The sequence below is a fragment of the Microcaecilia unicolor genome, chromosome 6 (assembly GCF_901765095.1).
Source record: "Microcaecilia unicolor chromosome 6, aMicUni1.1, whole genome shotgun sequence".
Taxonomy (NCBI): domain Eukaryota; kingdom Metazoa; phylum Chordata; class Amphibia; order Gymnophiona; family Siphonopidae; genus Microcaecilia; species Microcaecilia unicolor.
In genome coordinates, this window is record NC_044036.1 from 223,327,222 (window position 1) to 223,346,755 (window position 19,534).

The 19,534-nt window shown below is 51.0% G+C and overlaps 1 protein-coding gene across 1 annotated transcript in view; it reads right to left on the bottom strand.

Moving 5' to 3' along the window:
- LOC115472221 (CDK5 regulatory subunit-associated protein 2-like) overlaps positions 1-19,534 on the bottom strand; it is a gene marked incomplete in the record, with an annotated part of 793,551 nt that overhangs the window by 679,666 nt on the left and 94,351 nt on the right.

Below are 19,534 nucleotides of genomic sequence, written 5' to 3' on the forward strand. Positions count from 1 at the left end.
ATGAGAAAACCCAAAATGGCTGCCACTCCCATGCTTTTTTGATAAAAATGGTGCTGCCACCGAGTCAGCCCTGGAAAGCTCCACTGCCCCCAAGGATAAACAATCCCCACATACAGAGGGATCTGACACGGCCCCATCTCGATTCTGTTTCCACCAGGGATTATGCATGCAGGAGGAACATGCCACTGATGTCAGCATCAGTGTGGAATACCTCTGAAGGACATTTAGGGAATCCCAATAGAGAGGTTTCAACAATGCTGAACGTAAGCCAGGTGTAGAGAGCAGGATAAAGGATGCGCATGATCCCCTTCGACTTCTAAGCAGCTTGTTGATTCAAGAAAAAAAACACAATTTGAAGTGCCTGTATACAAATGTTAGAAGCCTAAAAAATAAGATGGGAGATTTAGAGAATGTAGCACTAAATGATAAGGTACATATAATAGGGATCTCACAGACTTGGTGGAAAGAGGACGATCAATAAGACACAGTGTTATCATGGTACAAATTGTATCGCAATTATTATTGTTACATTTGTACCCCGCGCTTTCCCACTCATGGCAGGCTCAATGCGGCTTACATGGGGCAATGGAGGGTTAAGTGACTTGCCCAGAGTCACAAGGAGCTGCCTGTGCCTGAAGTGGGAATCAAACTCAGTTCCTCAGTTCCCCAGGACCAAAGTACACCACCCTAACCACTAGGCCACTCCTCCACTCAGAGAGGTTCAAATTTGAGGGGGAGTTGCGCAATATGTTAAGAGGGAATTGAGTCACATAAAATGAACATTCTACATGAAACAGATAAGTACGTAAGTATTGCCATACTGGGACAGACCGAAGGACCAGCATCCTGTTTCCAACAGTGGCCAATCCAGGTCACAAGTACCTGGCATGATAGCAGCGTGGAATCATTATGGATAGAAATTCCATGTGTAAAGAGAAGGAGCACTCATGTAGAGCTCTACTACCTTCCGTCGGGACAGAACGAACAGACAGATGAAGAGATGTTTACAGAGATTTTGAAATCTGGCAAATAGGCCAACACTATAATAATGGGTGATTTCAATTTCCTCAAAATTGTCTGGAAAAATGTTACATCAGGGAGTGCCAAGGAAATAAAATTTCTAAATATAATACACAACTATTTCTTGGAGCAACAGGTCCAGCAGCTGACAAGAGGGGGACCTATTTTGGATCTGGCCCTTGATGGTATGCAGGGCATAATGCGAGTGGTGGCGGTGTTAGGTCGACTGGGAAACAATGATCATAACATGATCAAGTTTGAGCTACTATCTGGGATGAACCCGCAAAGCGCATCTAATTTTTGAAAGGATGACTATAATAAAATGAGGAAAATGGTTTAAAAAAAGCTAAAAGGAATGGCTGCTAAGGTTAAGACACTAAATCAGGAATGAACTTTATTCAAAAATACCATCTTGCGCCTGCTTATGTGGGAAAATGTGGGGTACAAATGCACCAAATAAATAAAATAAATAAATATCTTGGAAGCCCTTATCCTTCCATCTACCCCCTCTCCCGATCCTTCCATCCAACATCTACCCCCTCTCCCGATCCTTCCATCCAGTATCCCTCTCTCTACCCCCTTCTTTCAATCCAGTGTCTCTCTCTCTCCCCATCCTTCAATGTCTCTCCTGTTTATCTCCCTACCCTTCCTTCCAGCGTCTTACCTCTTTCTGCTCTCAGCCAGGATCCTCCTCCCTTCTCCCCATCCTTATCTTCAGCTGCTTCTCTTTCCCCAGCCCTTCTCCATGCCCCCTCCTTCTCTCCCCATGTTCCAAACACTCTCCATTCTAACTCTTGCCTCCCACTCCACCTTCCACCCGATATCCGTTTCCTGGCCACTGCTGCTTCTCCTGTTGAGCAGCAGCAGCCGCAAACAAACAGAAAGAAAATGAGCTAACAAAAAAAAATTATAAAACCAAGCGCAGGGTGGAGCGGAGCAGGAAGTCAATGTCAAGTTCCTGCTCCTCCAGGGGCAGAGAGAGGAGCGGCTGCAGAGCCGACCGCCCATGCTTGAAGGCTGCTGCAGCCCAGCGTTTGCTTTTTTAAATTTTTTGGGGGGTCGCGGCCGCTGAATGGGAGAAGCAGCAATGGCCAGGAAAATAATACCGGGTGGAAGGGGGAGCTGCCGGTGTCTCAGCGGGAGACTTTGCCGCTTTGGCGGGAGTGTGGGAGATGACCCGCCAAAACGGGAGTCTACCGCTGAATGCAGGAGACTTGGTAGATCTGAATTAACCTGCAACTATATACAATCTGAATGAGAGTGCAGCCTGGAACAAAATTAATCGGGCCTAAGAGGGTGGAGTTGGATTCTAGACCCCAAACAGATTCTGCAACACTTACTGGCCAAACCGTCTGTCACGTTGGGTATCCTGCTCAAGACAGTAGTGAGATGTGAATGTCTGGGCTGAAGACAACGTTGCAGTCTTGCAAATTTCTTCAACGGAGCCTGGCCTCTCAAGTGGGCTAATGATGCAGCCATGGCTCTGATATTATCAGCTGTGACATGACCCTCCAAGGCCAGCCCAACCTGGGTATAAGTGAAAGAAATGCAATCTGCCAGCCAATTAGAAATGGTGCATTTCTTGACAGAGACCCCCATCCTGTTGGGATCAAAAGAAACAAAAAGCTGGGTGGACAATGGGGCACTGTCCGCTCCATGTAGTAGGCTAATGCTCTCCTACAGTGCAAGGTGTGAAAGCTGCTTTCACCAAGATGGGCATGAGATCAGGGAAAAAATGTTGGCAAAGACAATCGACTGGTTCAGATGGAATTCCGACACCACCTTCGGAAGGAATGTAGGGTGCGTGCGGAGGACTACTCTGTTGTGATGAAACTTAGTATAAGATGCATCCACTACTAAGACCTGAAGCTCATTGACCCTACGAGCTGAAGTAACAGCCACCAAGAAAACGACTTTCCAGGTCAAGTACTTCAGATAGCAGGAATTCAGTGGCTCAAAAGGAACTTTCATCAGCTGGGTGAGAACGACGTTGAGACCCCATGACACTGGTGGAGGTTTGACAGGGGGCTTTGGCAAAAGCAAACCTCTCATGAAGCAAACTAAAGGCTGTCCAGAGATAGGATTACTTTCTACACGTTGATAAGCACTAATTGCACTAAGGTGAAACCTTACGAAGTTGGTCTGAGACCAGACTCTGACAAGTGTAGAAGGTACTCAAACAGGGTCTGCCTAGGACAAGTAAGAGGATCTATGGTCCTGCTCTAACACCAGATTGCAAATCTCCTCCATTTAAATGAATAACACCTCTTACTACTACTAAACATTTCTAGAGCGCTACTAGGGTTACGCAGCGCTGTACAATTTAACAAAGAGAGACAGTCCTTGCTCAAAGAGCTTACAATCTAATAGACAAGTGAACGGTCGGTTCGATAGGGGCAGTCAAATTGGGGCAGTCTGGATTCACTGGACGGTAAGGGTTAGGTGCCGAACGCAGCATTGAAGAAGTGGTCTTCTTTCCTAGAAGCCAGAAAGACCCGGAAGACACTCTCCGAAAGACCCAAGGAAGCGAATTCTAAGCATTCAACATCCAAGCAGTGAGAGCCTCAGACTGGAAGTTGGGATGTAGAAGCAACCACTCGTTCTGAGTGATGAGGGTCGGGAAACACTCCAAACTGCGGTCGTGACTCCTCTTTTACTCACCTTATTTCCCAATGTTCAGCTTCCAAGATGGCTCCTGTCTGTCTTTCCTGTGTGCTCACTTCCTGTGTGTTCCAAGCCTCGCATTGATGTTAGTGTGTTCCCTGCTCCTGTCCTGCAGTAGGTGACATCAGTGAGAGTCTTTATAAGGAAGTGGTGTACTTGCATTCAGGGCCTTTGCATTCTGTTACGATCTCAGGTTCAAAACAAACAGTCACTAGAACGGGAGCCCTTGGACCACTGCCGAGGAGCGGCAGGCAAGACCCCCAGCTGGGACTGGGCAAACAAGCGAGGCTGAAGCTGGAATCTGGAATGGACTTGGCCAGAATGACAGGACTGGAACTGCGGCTGTAGGCAGACAAATGCTGGAACCACAGGACTGGGATAACAGGAGGCAAACAGGACTGGAGCAGCTCCGGGGTTCACCTGCGCTGACCGCCGTTCCCCAGAGGTTGAGCCCCTGGGTGTGGGTGGCCTGCAGGACTTACAGGACGGAGCTGGGTGGGATCAGAATTCACAGACAGACTAGGCAGACAGGGCGTACATACAAGCTTGGCAGAAGCAGGGTTCACGATATACTGACAAGCTAGGCAGAAGCAGGGTTCAGGATATACTGACAAGCTAGGCAGGAGCAGGGAATTTAGGATATTCACACAAGCTTGGCAGAAGCAGGGGTTAGGATATACATACAAGCTGGGCAGAAGCAGGGGTCCCAAACAGAGGGAAGAAAGCTGAAAGCAGACAGGGTAGAACAGGAGCAGACTATCTGCACAGCAGAGAGCTAATAAGGGACAATGCTGGCTACTACAGACACTCAGAATGACAGACCAGAGCTCCACACAAAGGCAACAGAACAGAACCAAGACTGAAGGCTGACAAGCCACCACAAACATGGACACGTAGGCACAGCCACAAGAACCAAAGCTGAAGGCTGCAAGGCAGCCACAAACAGGAACACAGACAGTGAACAAGGCAAACAGAAGAAGTGGAAGCCCACAGACAAGAGCAAGACAAAGCAGAAGGGCAAGAGCCCACAGAACAAGGCTAGGTAAACCATGCAACAGCACACCGACTAACCTGACGACCCTTGGCATGCAAAGGCCCTGAATGCAAGTACACCACTTCCTTATAAAGACTCTCACTGATGATGTCACCTACTGCAGGACAGGAGAAGGGAACACACTGACACCAAAGCTAGGCTTGGAACACACAGGAAGTGAGCACACAGGAAAGACAGACAGGAGCCATCTTGGAAGCTGAACATCGAGAAATAAGGTGAGTAAAAGAGGAGTCACGACCACAGTCGTGACACTCGGAATATAATTCCAGAAAAAAAAAAAAAAAAGAGGGAACCAAATCTGTATCGGCCAGTACGGCACGATCAGAATCATGGTTCCGCGGTCTTACTTGAGTTTCAACAAAGTCTTTCCTGTTAGAGGTATTGGAGGATAAGAGTACAAGAGACCTGTCCCCCAACTGAGAAAGGCATCCGACACTACTCTGTCATGGACCTGAAGCCTGGAACAGAAATGAGGGACCTTGTGGTTGTTCTGAGGCAAAAGGATCCACCGAGAGGGTGCCCAACACTCTGAAAATCTTATGGGCCATGCCCGTGGAGAGACCATTCGTGTGATTGCATTATCCTGCTCAGTCTGTCTGCCAGGGTGTCATTTTTAGCCCGCCAGATCCGTGGCTCGAAGGAACATGCCATGCAGGCGAGCCCAAAGCCACATCCGGACAGCTTGCTGACACAGAGGGTGAGATCCGGTGCCTCCCTGCTTGTTGATGTAATACATTACAACCTGATTATCTGTTTGAACAAGAATAATTTGATGGGAGATATGATCTCTGAAAGCCATTAGAACGTTACAGACCACTCAAAGCTCCAGGAGGTTGGTCTAATTTGTTTCCTGGAGGGACCAAGTTCCTTGAGTGTGAAGCCCATCGACATGAGCTCCCCATCCCAGGAGACATGCATCCATTGTCAATACTTTTTGCGGCTCAGGAATTTGGAATGGAAGTCCCAGAGTCAAATTGAATCGAATTATCCACCACTGAAGAGAGTGAACAAGCTATGGGGACACTTGGTTGGCATCATCCAGGTTTCCCATGGGTTCATTGAGCTGGTCTCATCTGAAGACGTGCCATGGATGTGACGTACACCGTGGAGGTCATGTAGCCCTGCAATCTCAACATCTGCCGAGCTATGACCTGCCAAGAGGTTTGAACCCTGGACACCAGTAAGGTCTGTGCTCTGGCCTCCAGGAGATATGTCGAGTAGGACTCCTATGAATTCCAATTTCTGGACAGGTTGCAGATGGGACGGGGTAGTTTAAAACAAACCCAAGTAGATCTAGCACCCAAATAGTCATCTGCATGGATTCCCGAGCACAGTCCTCTGAGGAGGCTTTAGATTGTAAGCTCTTTGAGCAGGGACTGTCCTTCTATGTTGAATTGTACAGCGCTGCATAACCCTAGTAGCGTTTTAGAAATGTTAAATAGTAGTAAGTAGTAGTAGAGGAGCTCTTCATCAGTCAATCGTTATGGGAACACATGGACTACCAGTCTGCATAGCGATGCTGCGACTACCACTAGACACTTGGTGAAAACCCTGGGAGATGACTCGAGGCCAAAAAGAAACATGTGGTACTAAAAGTGATGTACTCCCAGCCGAAATCGAAGATACCTCCGATGGGCAGGCCTTTAAGTCCAGAGAGCATAGCCAATCGTTTTTCTGAATCAATGGGAGAAGGGTGCCCAGGGAAACCATCCTGAACTTTTCTTGGACTAGAAATTTGTTCAGGGACCTTAGGTCTAGAATTGGACAAACCCCCCCGTCTTCTTTTGTGCAAGGAAGTACCTGGAATAGAATCCCTGCCCTTCTTTCCCTGGTGGAACGGGTTCGACTGCATTGGCTTTCAGAAGGGCAGAGAGTTCCTCTGCAAGCAATTTGGGGGGTTGAGATGCCAATCGAGGGTGCATCCAAGACAGAGTATTTGAAGAACCAACCAGTTGAAAGTTATGAGAGACCACCTCTGGTGAAAAAACTTTTAACCTCCCCCGACCGGCAAATTGTCCAGGACTGACACTTGTACAGCGTCTATGCTCTGCTGGAGCCAGTCAAAAACTCGTTCCTTGCTTTGACTGAGGAGCAGCAGGGGCCTTAGGCGCACGATGCTGATGAGAACGAGCGTGCTGGGGCTGAGCCTAAGTAGGCTGACGAGCCGAAGGAGTGTACCTACGCCTAGAGTAGTACTAGGGTGAACTCCTTGACTTGCCAAAAAACCTCCTAGATGAGGAGGTGGATGCAGAAAGCATCCGGCGGGAGAGAGAAGAGATGGTATAAGTGTATTTAGTGATCTGGTCAGAGACCTCATCAACCTTCTCTGCAAAAAGATTATCCCCCCAGTAAGGGGCGTCTGCCCTCTGCTGAACAGAATGTCCCAAGTCAGAAACACGCAGCCATGAGAGTCTGCGTATCACTATACTTCAGCAGAGATCCTGGATACCACATCAAAAGTGTCGTACTGCACCTGGCCAAGAACTTTCGACATGCCTTCTGCTGCTTGATCAACTGGCAAAAAGTTCTCTGCTTGCTCCAGAGGGAGTGTATCGACCAAGTTGGACAGCTGTCTCATAGAGTTCCACAAGTAAACGCTCGTGAAGAGCTGGTATGATTGAATGCGGAAGATGAGCATAGAGGTCTGGTACATCTTTCTACCAAAAGAATCCAGGGTTGTAGCTTCTCTGCCTGTGGGAGCCGAGGCATAGTCCTTAGTATTCCTGGCTCTTTTGAGAGCAGATTCCATCACCATAGATCCATGAGGCAACAGAGGCCGCACAAACCCAGGCTCGCTGTGGATCTGGTACTGGGTGTTGATCTTCTTGGGGACAACAGCGACCAACAGAGGGGATGCCAAGTTCCTAACGAGGACTGCCTCGAGTACCTCATGGAGAGGAGCCATCACAGCCTCCTAAGGAGAGGAGGTATAGTCAAGGAACTTGAGCATCTTGGCCCTGGGCTCATCCTCCACTTCTACAGAGAATGGAATAGCATCAACCATTTCCCTCACAAAAGATGAGAAAGGGAGACAGGTCTCCTCTCAGGTGGTAGGGAGGGCTCAGAATGGATCCCATAAGACTCGTCAGAAGAAAAGCAGTTGGGATCCTCCTCTGATTCCCATGAGCGCTCCACACCAGTGTCAGATAAAATCTCTCTACAAGATGCCGAGGAACCATGTCCATGCGAGCAGCGTCAAGAGACCGGCTCTCGCCTCAACTCTGGCAAGGATTACTCCACTGAAGTCGGAGGGGTGCCAGCCTAGGTGGCAGTTGACACAGAGGCCACACAGCAGGCTGAGGGTCAGACGGGGCCGCAGTGGGAGGTATGGCAGCACCCCCGATATCGTAACACATCAATGCATAAGGCCATCCAGCAGCTCCGGGCGCAAGGCCCAGATGCGCTCATCAAGGGCCGCCATCGGAAAAAGCTGGGGCGTGAGCTGAGGCAAAGGTTGCAGAACCACTGGGGCAGATACGGGAGCAGGATCTCGGATGCCTGGAGACAATTGCATCAGCACTTCCTGGATGGAGGGACCAGTGACCGTGCTTCTTGACCTTTGCCCAATGCACATCACGCAGGCTCCTTGCTGCCGACGAGGACGAAGTCGAATCCTCACATTGCCTCTGGGTTGGGTCCCACGATGGGCAGTCCCAGAGAGCGTGCACAGCAGGTAGACTCAAGACAGGTAGAGACCCACTCGATGCCTCACTGCTCCCAGTGTCCTGAGGTCTCGAAGAAGCCATGCTTACTGATACTCCCAATGCAACACCCGACATCAAGGCCAATGCCTCCAACTTCAATGCCGATGCCGAGGAACCAAACCTGGCTTCAAAAATCTTTTTGCGTTGAACCTCTCAGGAAACCTGGTTTCTCTTCTTCATACGAAAGCAAAGAACACACCAGGGTTATGGTCGGGCCTAAGACACTGCAGACACCAAGAATGGCCGTCTTTACCCGAGATGGTCTAGTTGCACCAGGTACAATGCCTGAAGCCACTGGGAGCCTTCGTGGACATGTAACATATAGTAACGTAGTAGATGACGGCAGAAAAAGATCTGCACGGTCCACACAGTCTGCCCAACAATTTGAACTCATGTGTATACCTTACCTTGATTTATACCTGTCTTTTTCTGGGCACAGACCGTGTAAGTCTGCCAAGCACTATCCCCTCCTCCCAACCATCAGCCCCGCCTCCCACCACCAGCTCTGGCACAGACCGTATAAGTATGCCCACCACTATCTTCGCCTCCCAACCACCAACCCCTCTTCCCCCCACCGGCTCCGCCACCCAATTTCGGCTAAGCTTCTGTGGATCCATTCCTTCTGCACAGGATTCCTTTATGTATATCCCACGCATGTTTGAATTCTGTTACCATTTTCATCTCCACCACCTCCTGCGGGAGGGCATTCCAAGCATCCACCACTCTCTCTGTGAAAAAATACTTCCTGACATCTTTTTTGAGTCTGCCCCCCTTCAATCTCATTTCATTTCCTCTCGTTCTACCGCCTTCCCATCTCCGGAAAAGATTTGTTTGCGGATTAATACCTTTCAAATATTTGAAAGTCTGTATCATATCACCCCTGTTCCTCCTTTCCTCCAGGGTATACATGTTCAGGTCAGCAAGTCTCTCCTCATACGTCTTGGAACGCAAATCCCATACCATTCTCGTAGCTTTTTTTGCACCGCTTCAATGGACTGGAACAGCTTGATGGTGCCTGAAAAAGGGGCAAAGGCACAAAAGGGGGTTCCTGACCGGAGTCGGGGCCTAAAGGCAGCCCAGATTGAAAAATAAATGAAACAAACATGGGTAAAAGAACTAAGAAAAATGAAAGGGACTTTTTTTTTTTTTTGAAGAAACAAGGCAAAAGAGGGTACAAAAAAAGGTTGAAGGCACTCAAAAGCTCAAAAAAAAAAAAAAAAAAACAGACAAGTGAAGAGACTATGAAGAACGCAGCTTCTTCATGCGGAGAAAAAGAAACAGAGAGGACCACGCTCCCGCGGCGGGCGGGAAGACACTCGCACACGTGCAGTGGAGCACAGCTTGTGCTTCACAAAGCCCTGGTTTTTTTTTTTTTTACTTGGGCATAAATGCCGGACCGGACGACACGAATCGGCGTGTACCCACATGCGAGAATGAGAACCTGCTTGTCCTCGGAGAAAACAAGTTGTTTTTCTTACAGCTTGTGTATGGAAAATTCTGGAACTCGCAACTAAGCTAAAGGGAACAAGGCCAGACTAACCAAGGGAACTGAACTTAACTTACAGATGGGAATTTGCTGATGGGACAGCCAGAAGGGAGGCAGGAGGTACATGAAAGGTGGCCTTAAGCTGGAACCATAACCAAAGGAAGAGTGTTCAGTCATCAAGAAAGGGGGCCTTGCTGTATTCCAAAGGGTCCTGAAAGGTTCCAGATAAGCGAAATGGGCAGATTCTGAGTCCAGGAAACTTAGAGAAAGTGATTAGGTTGGCTCAGAGTCCCTTCTAACTGAAGTGCCACTTCACCTCTCGCCTCAGCTGCCTGGATTTCTATTTGGCTCTCAGACTATGTACAGAATGCAAACTACTTATTACATGTCACACTGACCGCAAACAACATCCAACTGGAGTTTTTTTTTCCTTTCCATATGAGAAACTATGCAAGAGAGGTGAGTCAGTGAGTCATAATGAGAGAAACAGGAAACTTCCTTCCACCTTCTCAACGACCCTGGTGGAGTGATCTGTAACTGGTGACAAGACAACAGAAAAAAAAAAGTTTAAAAAAAGGTCTGTAACTATACATTACATTGAAAAGAAAAGCTACGAGGATGGTATGGGATTTGCGTTACAAGACGTATGAGGAGAGACTTGCGGACCTGAACATGTATACCCTGGAGGAAAGGAGGAACAGGGGTGATATGATACAGACGTTCAAATATTTGAAAGGTATTAATCCGCAATCGAACCTTTTCCGGAGATGGGAAGGCGGTAGAACGAGAGGGCATGAAATGAGATTGAAGGGGGGCAGACTCAAGAAGAATGTCAGGAAGTATTTTTTCACGGAGAGGGTGGTAGATGCTTGGAATGCCCTCCCGCGGGAGGTGGTGGAGATGAAAACGGTAACGGAATTCAAACATGCGTGGGATAAACATAAAGGAATCCTGTGCAGAAGAAAGGGATCCCCAGGAGCTTAACCTAGAATGGGTGGCAGAGCTGGTGGTTGGGAGGCGGGACTAGTGCTGGGCAGACTTATACGGTCTGTGCCGGGGCTGGTGGTTGGGCGGCGGGGATAGTGCTGGCCAGACTTATACGGTCTGTGCCAGAGCTGGTGGTTGGGAGGCGGGGTAGACTCATACGGTCTGTGCCAGAGCCGGTGGTGAGTGGCAGGGATAGTGCTGGGCAGACTTATACGGTCTGTGCCAGAGCTGGTGGTTGGGAGGCGGGGTTGGTGGTTGGGAGGCGGGGATAGGGCTGGCCAGAGTTATACGGTCTGTGCACTGAAGAGGACAGTACAAATAAAAAAAGTAGCACATATGAATTTATCTTCTTGGGCAGACTGGATGGACCATGCAGGTCTTTTTCTGCCGTCATCTACTATGTTACTATGTATATTAGCATTATAAGAAAAGATCTGTATATCCGATTGCTATTTTTGTGTGATTTATGTGAACTTAATAAGTTTATTCCAAGTAATTATAAAGAATATCATCTCTGGGTGCTTTGCTTTTCTCTTTTTGTGTAAATGAATGGGAGTGAAAGGACAGTGTAAATGACTCCAATTTATCTGATCTCCTCTCAGTATAATAAACACAGTCTATACAGATGCAATCAGTGTCCACCACTGATACAGATAAACAGTATTTATAAATTACTAAAATAAGGAAAATCAGAGTCAGAAGGCAGATTGTATGAGAAGAAGCATTTATTAGAACTTACCAATTATGGGTACAAAGGTATATGATTCTCTCAAGCTAGGCCGTACATCAAATCAGAATCAATCAAGACAGTTCACAAAGCTAGTTCTCACAGACAGTGGTAAAAACTGGTCACAAGACGTGAATGCTCAGTATTACATCTCTCATCTCTACTGATAGGTTACATTTTCATTATCTCTATGGACTATAAGTCATTAAGCCAGCCTTTTCCATCTTCCTTAAAATCATTATTTAGCTTCTTCTTTCGATCATCTGTTACTCTTTATTAACATTAGTTCATTTCATATAATCAGCATTATTTTACTTATCAGCATATTTGATTTTCCACAGATTCAGTAGCTCATTTCTCGTAAATCTGTATTTGATTGTAATTCTACTTCTCAGCAGGTCATAAGATCGTTCTCACTTTCGACAATAAGGTCCCCATAATCACTTGTTCCCTTTTATGCTTTTAACACCTGTTCTACTACCTCCAAAAATCCCCTTACTTGACAAAGGCCATAAATCATTCTTTAATGAGCTCATATTTCGGTTGCTGTTCAAATTGTGTGCAATACACTTTTACTTCCCCATTAGCCTCTGTTGCAAAGCCTAAAATAGGCCATCTGCCACTTGAGCCATTTCTTGTAAATGCTCATATTTTACAGAAGCCTTTCTGTAAAAGTACTGTTGCAAACATTTTTACAGTTTGTCGTTTTAAACCTATTTGAGGCCTAGCTCATCGCACAATAGAGTCCTATGGTTATGTCCAGCATTTCCCATATGATCCATATTATTTACAACAGGATAATAGACAATGATTTTTCATATGCAGGCGTACCTTAGCTGATCTTGGTATTTTATTCCCCTACCGTGTTTATGGATAGCTACATATACATATATGTGTACACACATAAGATCAGGAACATATTTGAAAGTTACAGGATAAGAGTACACCCATTCACCCCTTGCTGTAGACTGAGGTAGCTCTTTATATCAAACCTATAAATGGCAAGTGACCGACTCACCTGCAAATGCGCAGTAGAGACTTCCCTCTCTGTCCCGCCCCCGCGTCAAGACGTGATGACGGGGGGAGGGGGCGGGACAGAGAGGGAAACTGGGCAAAAGGGGAGGGAGGGAACCGCTGACGTCGCTACCGCTGCCCCCCCCAAGGTAGCCGCTACCACCCTCCCCCCCCCCGGAGTCGCCACCACCCCCCCCTTCACCCGGCCCGGGCCCTCTCTTCGTTATTCAACTTACAGCAGCGCCGAAACAGCAGCAAGCAGCAGCTCCCGTTGGCCTTCCTTCACTGCCTGTGCCCCGCCCTCGCCGACGTGACGTCACACGAGGGCGGGGCACAGGCAGTGAAGGAAGGCCAACGGGAGCTGCTGCTTGCTGCTGTTTCGGCGCTGCTGTAAGTTGAATAACGAAGAGAGGGCCCGGGCCGGGTGAAGGGGGGGGGGGTGGCGACTCCGGGGGGGGGGGGGAGGTAGCGGCTACCTTGGGGGGGGGGGGGGACATGGGAGGTCTCAGGAGGAGGGGGGCCTTGGAGCTGGGAGGGCTGGACTGAAGGGGGCCTTCCAGCTGGCTGGGAAGAAGGGGGGTGCCTTGGAACTGGGAGGGAGGGAAGCAGGCCTTGAGAGCTGGGGGGGGCCTGGGGGCCTTGGAACTGGGAGGGAGGGAGGGCGGGGGGCCTTGCAGCTGGGAAGGGGGGGGGACTGGAGCCTTGGAGCTGGGAGGAAGGGCAGGGGGGCCCTTACAGTTGTGAGGGAGAGCCTTACAGTTGTGAGGGAGAGCAGGGGGCCTTGGAACTGGGAGGGAGGGAGGGAGGGAGGGAAGGAAGGGGGCCTTGGGAGCTGGGGGGGAGGACGGGAAGGGGGCCTTGGGAGCTGGGGGGGAGGGCCTGGGGCCTTGGAACTGAGAGGGAGGGCCGGGCGCCTTGGGAGCTGGGGGGGAGGGCCTGGGGCCTTGGAACTGGGAGGGAGGGAGGGCAGGCAGGGGGCCTTGGGAGCTGGGGGGGAGGGCGCCTTGGGAGCTGGGGGGGAGGGACTGGGGCCTTGGAACTGGGAGGGAGGGAGGGCAGGCAGGGGGCCTTGCAGCTGGGAAGGGGGGAGGACTGGAGCCTTGGAGCTGGGAGGGAGGGAATGGGGCCCCTTACAGTTGAGGGAATGGGGCCCCTTACAGTTGTGAGGGAATGGGGCCCCTTACAGTTGTGAGGGAGAGCAGGGGGCCTTGGAACTGGGAGGGAGGGAAGGGGGCCTTGGGAGCTGGGGGGGAGGGCCTGGGGCCTTGGAACTGGGAGGGAGGGAGGGCAGGGGGCCTTGCAGCTGGGAAGGGGGGAGGACTGGAGGCTTGGAGCTGGGAGGGAGGGAATGGGGGTCCTTACAGTTGTGAGGGAATGGGGCCCCTTACAGTTGTGAGGGAGAGCAGGGGGCCTTGGAACTGGGAGGGAGGGAAGGGGGCCTTGGGAGCTGGGGGGGAGGGCCTGGGGCCTTGGAACTGGGAGGGAGGGAGGAGGACTGGAGCCTTGGAGCTGGGAGGGAGGGACAGAGGGAGCCTTGGAGCTGGCAGGGAAGGAGGATGGCAGGGGGCCTTGCAGCTGCAACGGGATGGGGGCCTTGGGAAAAAAAACATTCCAATACGCGCCCGTTTTAACGGGCTTAACGGCTAGTATATATATATATAATCTATATATATATATATATATATATATAATCTATATAGCGAATGCTACATACCTGTAGAAGGTATTCTCCGAGGACAGCAGGCTGATTGTTCTCACTGATGGATGACGTCCACGGCAGCCCCTCCAATCGGAATCTTCCCTAGCAAAAGCCTTTGCTAGCCCTCGCGCACCGCGCATGCACGGCCGTCTTCCCGCCCGAAACCGGCTCGTGCCAGCCAGTCTCATATGTCCCAAGACAAAGAGAAGGGAAGACACAACTCCAAAAGGGGAGGCGGGCGGGTTTGTGAGAACAATCAGCCTGCTGTCCTCGGAGAATACCTTCTACAGGTATGTAGCATTCGCTTTCTCCGAGGACAAGCAGGCTGCTTGTTCTCACTGATGGGGTATCCTTAGCCCCCAGGCTCACTCAAAACAACAAACATGGTCAATTGGACCTCGCAACGGCGAGGACATAACTGAGATTGACCTAACAATTTATCCAACTAACTGAGAGTGTAGCCTGGAACAGAAAAAACATGGGCCTAGGGGGCTGGAGTTGGATCCTAAACCCCGAACAGATTCTGAAGCACTGACTGCCCAAACCGACTGTCGCGTCGGGTATCCTGCTGCAGGCAGTAATGAGATGTGAATGTGTGGACAGATGACCACGTCGCACCTTTGCAAATTTCTTCAATAGTGGCTGACTTCAAGTGGGCTACCGACGCTGCCATGGCTCTAACATTATGAGCCGTGACATGACCCTCAAGAGCCAGCCCAGCCTGGGCGTAAGTGAAGGAAATGCAATCTGCTAGCCAATTGGATATGGTGCGTTTCCCCACAGCCACTCCCCTCCTGTTGGGATCAAAAGAAACAAACAATTGGGCGGACTGTCTGTTGGGCTGAGTCCGCTCCAGATAGAAGGCCAATGCTCTCTTGCAGTCCAATGTGTGCAGCTGACGTTCAGCAGGGCAGGAATGAGGACGGGGAAAGAATGTTGGCAAGACAATTGACTGGTTCAGATGGAACTCCGACACAACCTTTGGCAAGAACTTAGGGTGAGTGCGGAGGACTACTCTGTTACGATGAAATTTGGTGTAAGGGGCCTGGGCTACCAGGGCCTGAAGCTCACTGACTCTACGAGCTGAAGTAACTGCCACCAAGAAAATGACCTTCCAGGTCAAGTACTTCAGATGGCAGGAGTTCAGTGGCTCAAAAGGTTTCATCAGCTGGGTGAGAACGACATTGAGATCCCATGACACTGTAGGAGGCTTCACAGGGGGCTTTGACAAAAGCAAACCTCTCATGAAGCGAACAACTAAAGGCTGTCCTGAGATCGGCTTATCTTCCACACGGTAATGGTATGCACTGATTGCACTAAGGTGACCCCTTACAGAGTTGGTCTTGAGACCAGACTCAGACAAGTGCAGAAGGTATTCAAGCAGGGTCTGTGTAGAACAAGAGCGAGGATCTAAGGCCTTGCTGTCACACCAGACGGCAAACCTCCTCCATAGAAAGAAGTAACTCCTCTTAGTGGAATCTTTCCTGGAAGCAAGCAAGATGCGGGAGACACCCTCTGACAGACCCAAAGAGGAAAAGTCTACGCTCTCAACATCCAGGCCGTGAGAGCCAGGGACCGGAGGTTGGGATGCAGAAGCGCCCCTTCGTCCTGTGTGATGAGGGTCGGAAAACACTCCAATCTCCACGGTTCTTCGGAGGACAACTCCAGAAGAAGAGGGAACCAGATCTGACGCGGCCAAAAAGGAGAAATCAGAAACATGGTGCCTCGGTCTTGCTTGAGTTTCAACAAAGTCTTCCCCACCAGAGGCATGGGAGGATAAGCATACAGCAGACCCTCCCCCCAGTCCAGGAGGAAGGCATCCGATGCCAGTCTGCCGTGGGCCTGAAGCCTGGAACAGAACTGAGGGACTTTGTGGTGGCTCGAGATGCGAAGAGGTCTACCAAGGGGGTGCCCCACACTTGGAAGATCTGTCGCACTACACGGGAATTGAGCGACCACTCGTGAGGTTGCATAATCCTGTTCAACCTGTCGGCCAGACTGTTGTTTACGCCTGCCAGATATGTGGCTTGGAGCACCATGCCGTGATGGCGAGCCCAGAGCCACATGCTGACGGCTTCCTGACACAGGGGGCGAGATCCGGTGCCCCCCTGCTTGTTGATGTAATACATGGCAACCTGGTTGTCTGTCTGAATTTGGATAATTTGGTGGGACAGCCGATCTCTGAAAGCCTTCAGAGCGTTCCAGACCGCTCGTAACTCCAGGAGATTGATCTGCAGATCGCGTTCCTGGAGGGACCAGCTTCCTTGGGTGTGCAGCCCATCGACATGAGCTCCCCACCCCAGGAGACACGCATCCGTAGTCAGCACTTTTTGTGGCTGAGGAATTTGGAAAGAACGTCCCAGAGTCAAATTGGACCAAATCGTCCACCAATACAGGGATTTGAGAAAACTCGTGGACAGGTGGATCACATCTTCTATATCCCCAGCAGCCTGAAACCACTGGGAAGCTAGGGTCCATTGAGCAGATCTCATGTGAAGGCGGGCCATGGGAGTCACATGAACTGTGGAGGCCATGTGGCCCAGCAATCTCAACATCTGCCGAGCTGTGATCTGCTGGGACGCTCGCACCCGCGAGACGAGGGACAACAAGTTGTTGGCTCTCGCCTCTGGGAGGTAGGCACGAGCTGTCCGAGAATCCAGCAGAGCTCCTATGAATTCGAGTCTCTGCACTGGAAGAAGATGGGACTTTGGATAATTTATCACAAACCCCAGTAGCTCCAGGAGGCGAAGAGTCATCTGCATGGACTGTAGAGCTCCTGCCTCGGATGTGTTCTTCACCAGCCAATCGTCGAGATATGGGAACACGTGTACCCCCAGTCTGCGAAGTGCCGCTGCTACTACAGCCAAGCACTTCGTGAACACTCTGGGCGCAGAGGCGAGCCCAAGGGTAGCACACAGTACTGGAAGTGACGTGTGCCCAGCTGAAATCGCAGATACTGTCTGTGAGCTGGCAGTATCGGGATGTGCGTGTAGGCGTCCTTCAAGTCCAGAGAGCATAGCCAATCGTTTTCCTGAATCATGGGGAGAAGGGTGCCCAGGGAAAGCATCCTGAACTTTTCTTTGACCAGATATTTGTTCAGGGCCCTTAGGTCTAGGATGGGACGCATCCCCCCTGTTTTCTTTTCCACAAGGAAGTACCTGGAATAGAATCCCAGCCCTTCCTGCCCGGATGGCACGGGCTCGACCGCATTGGCGCTGAGAAGGGCGGAGAGTTCCTCTGCAAGTACCTGCTTGTGCTGGAAGCTGTAAGACTGAGCTCCCGGTGGACAATTTGGAGGTTTGGAGGCCAAATTGAGGGTGCATCCTTGCCGGACTATCTGAAGAACCCACTGATCGGAGGTTATGAGAGGCCACCTTTGGTGAAAAGCTTTCAACCTCCCTCCGACTGGCAGGTCGCCCGGCACTGACACTTGGATGTCGGCTATGCTCTGCTGGAGCCAGTCAAAAGCTCGTCCCTTGCTTTTGCTGGGGAGCCGAGGGGCCTTGCTGAGGCGCACGCTGCTGACGAGAGCGAGCGCGCTGGGGCTTAGCCTGGGCTGCAGGCTGTCGAGAAGGAGGATTGTACCTACGCTTACCAGAAGAGTAGGGAACAGTCCTCCTTCCCCCAAAAAATCGTCTACCTGTAGAGGTAGAAGCTGAAGGCTGCCGGCGGGAGAACTTGTCGAAAGCGGTATCCCGCTGGTGGAGCTGCTCTAACCACCTGCTCGACTTTTTCTCCAAAAATGTTATCCGCACGGCAAGGCGAGTCCGCAATCCGCTGCTGGAGTCTATTCTCCAGGTCGGAGGCACGCAGCCATGAGAGTCTGCGCATCACCACACCTTGAGCAGCGGCCCTGGACGCAACATCAAAGGTGTCATACACCCCTCTGGCCAAGAATTTTCTGCACGCCTTCAGCTGCCTGACCACCTCCTGAAAAGGCTTGGCTTGCTCAGGGGGGAGCTTGTCCACCAAGCCCGCCAACTGCCGCACATTGTTCCGCATGTGTATGCTCGTGTAGAGCTGGTAAGACTGAATTTTGGCCTCGAGCATAGAGGAATGGTAGGCCTTCCTCCCAAAGGAGTCTAAGGTTCTAGAGTCCTTGCCCGGGGGCGCCGAAGCATGCTCCCTAGAACTCTTAGCCTTCTTTAGGGCCAAATCCACAACTCCAGAGTCGTGAGGCAACTGAGTGCGCATCAGCTCTGGTCCCCATGGATCCGGTACTGGGACTTCGATCTTCTTGGGAATGTGGGGATTACTTAGAGGCTTGGTCCAGTTCGCCAGCAATGTCTTTTTGAGGACATGATGCATGGGTACTGTGGACGCTTCCTTAGGTGGAGAAGGATAGTCTAGGAGCTCAAACATTTCAGCCCTGGGCTCGTCCTCCACAACCACCGGGAAGGGGATGGCCATAGACATCTCCGGACAAAGGAAGCGAAAGACAGACTCTCGGGCGGAGAAAGCTGCCTTTCAGGAGAGGGAGTGGGATCCGAAGGAAGGCCATCAGACTCCTCGTCAGAGAAATATCTGATGTCCTCCTCCTCCTCCCACGAGGCCTCACCATCGGTATCAGACACAAGTTCACGAACCTGTGTCAGAAGCCATGCCCGGCTCGACTCCGTGGAACCACGTCCACGATGGAAGCGTCGAGAGGTAGACTCCCTCGCCCGCACCGGCGAAGCTCCCTCCGCCGACGTCGTCGGGGAGCCTTCCTGGGAGGCTACCGCAGTCGGTACCGCAAGCGGCACCGATGTCGGAGACCTCACCCCGGGCAAGGGGCCAGCCGGCGCCTCACTCGACGGGACCGGTGGCGCAAGCACCCCCGGTACCGGAGGGGAAGGGCGCAACAGCTCTCCCAGGATCTCTGGGAGAACAGCCCGGAGACTCTCGTGCAGAGCGGCTGTGGAGAAAGATATGGAAGCCGATGCAGGTGTCGATGTCAGAGTCTGTTCCGGGCGTGGAGGCTGTTCCGGGCTGTCCAGAGTGGAGCGCATCGACACCTCTTGAACAGAGGGTGAGCGGTCCTCTCGGTGCCGATGCCTGCTGGGTGCCGACTCCCTCGGCGAGCCAGAGCTCTCGGTGCCGACACGGGAAGGGGACCGGTGTCAATGCTTCTTCGACTTCTTGGGACGAAGCATGTCACCGGAGCTTCCCGGCACCGACGAGGAGGACGTAGAATCCA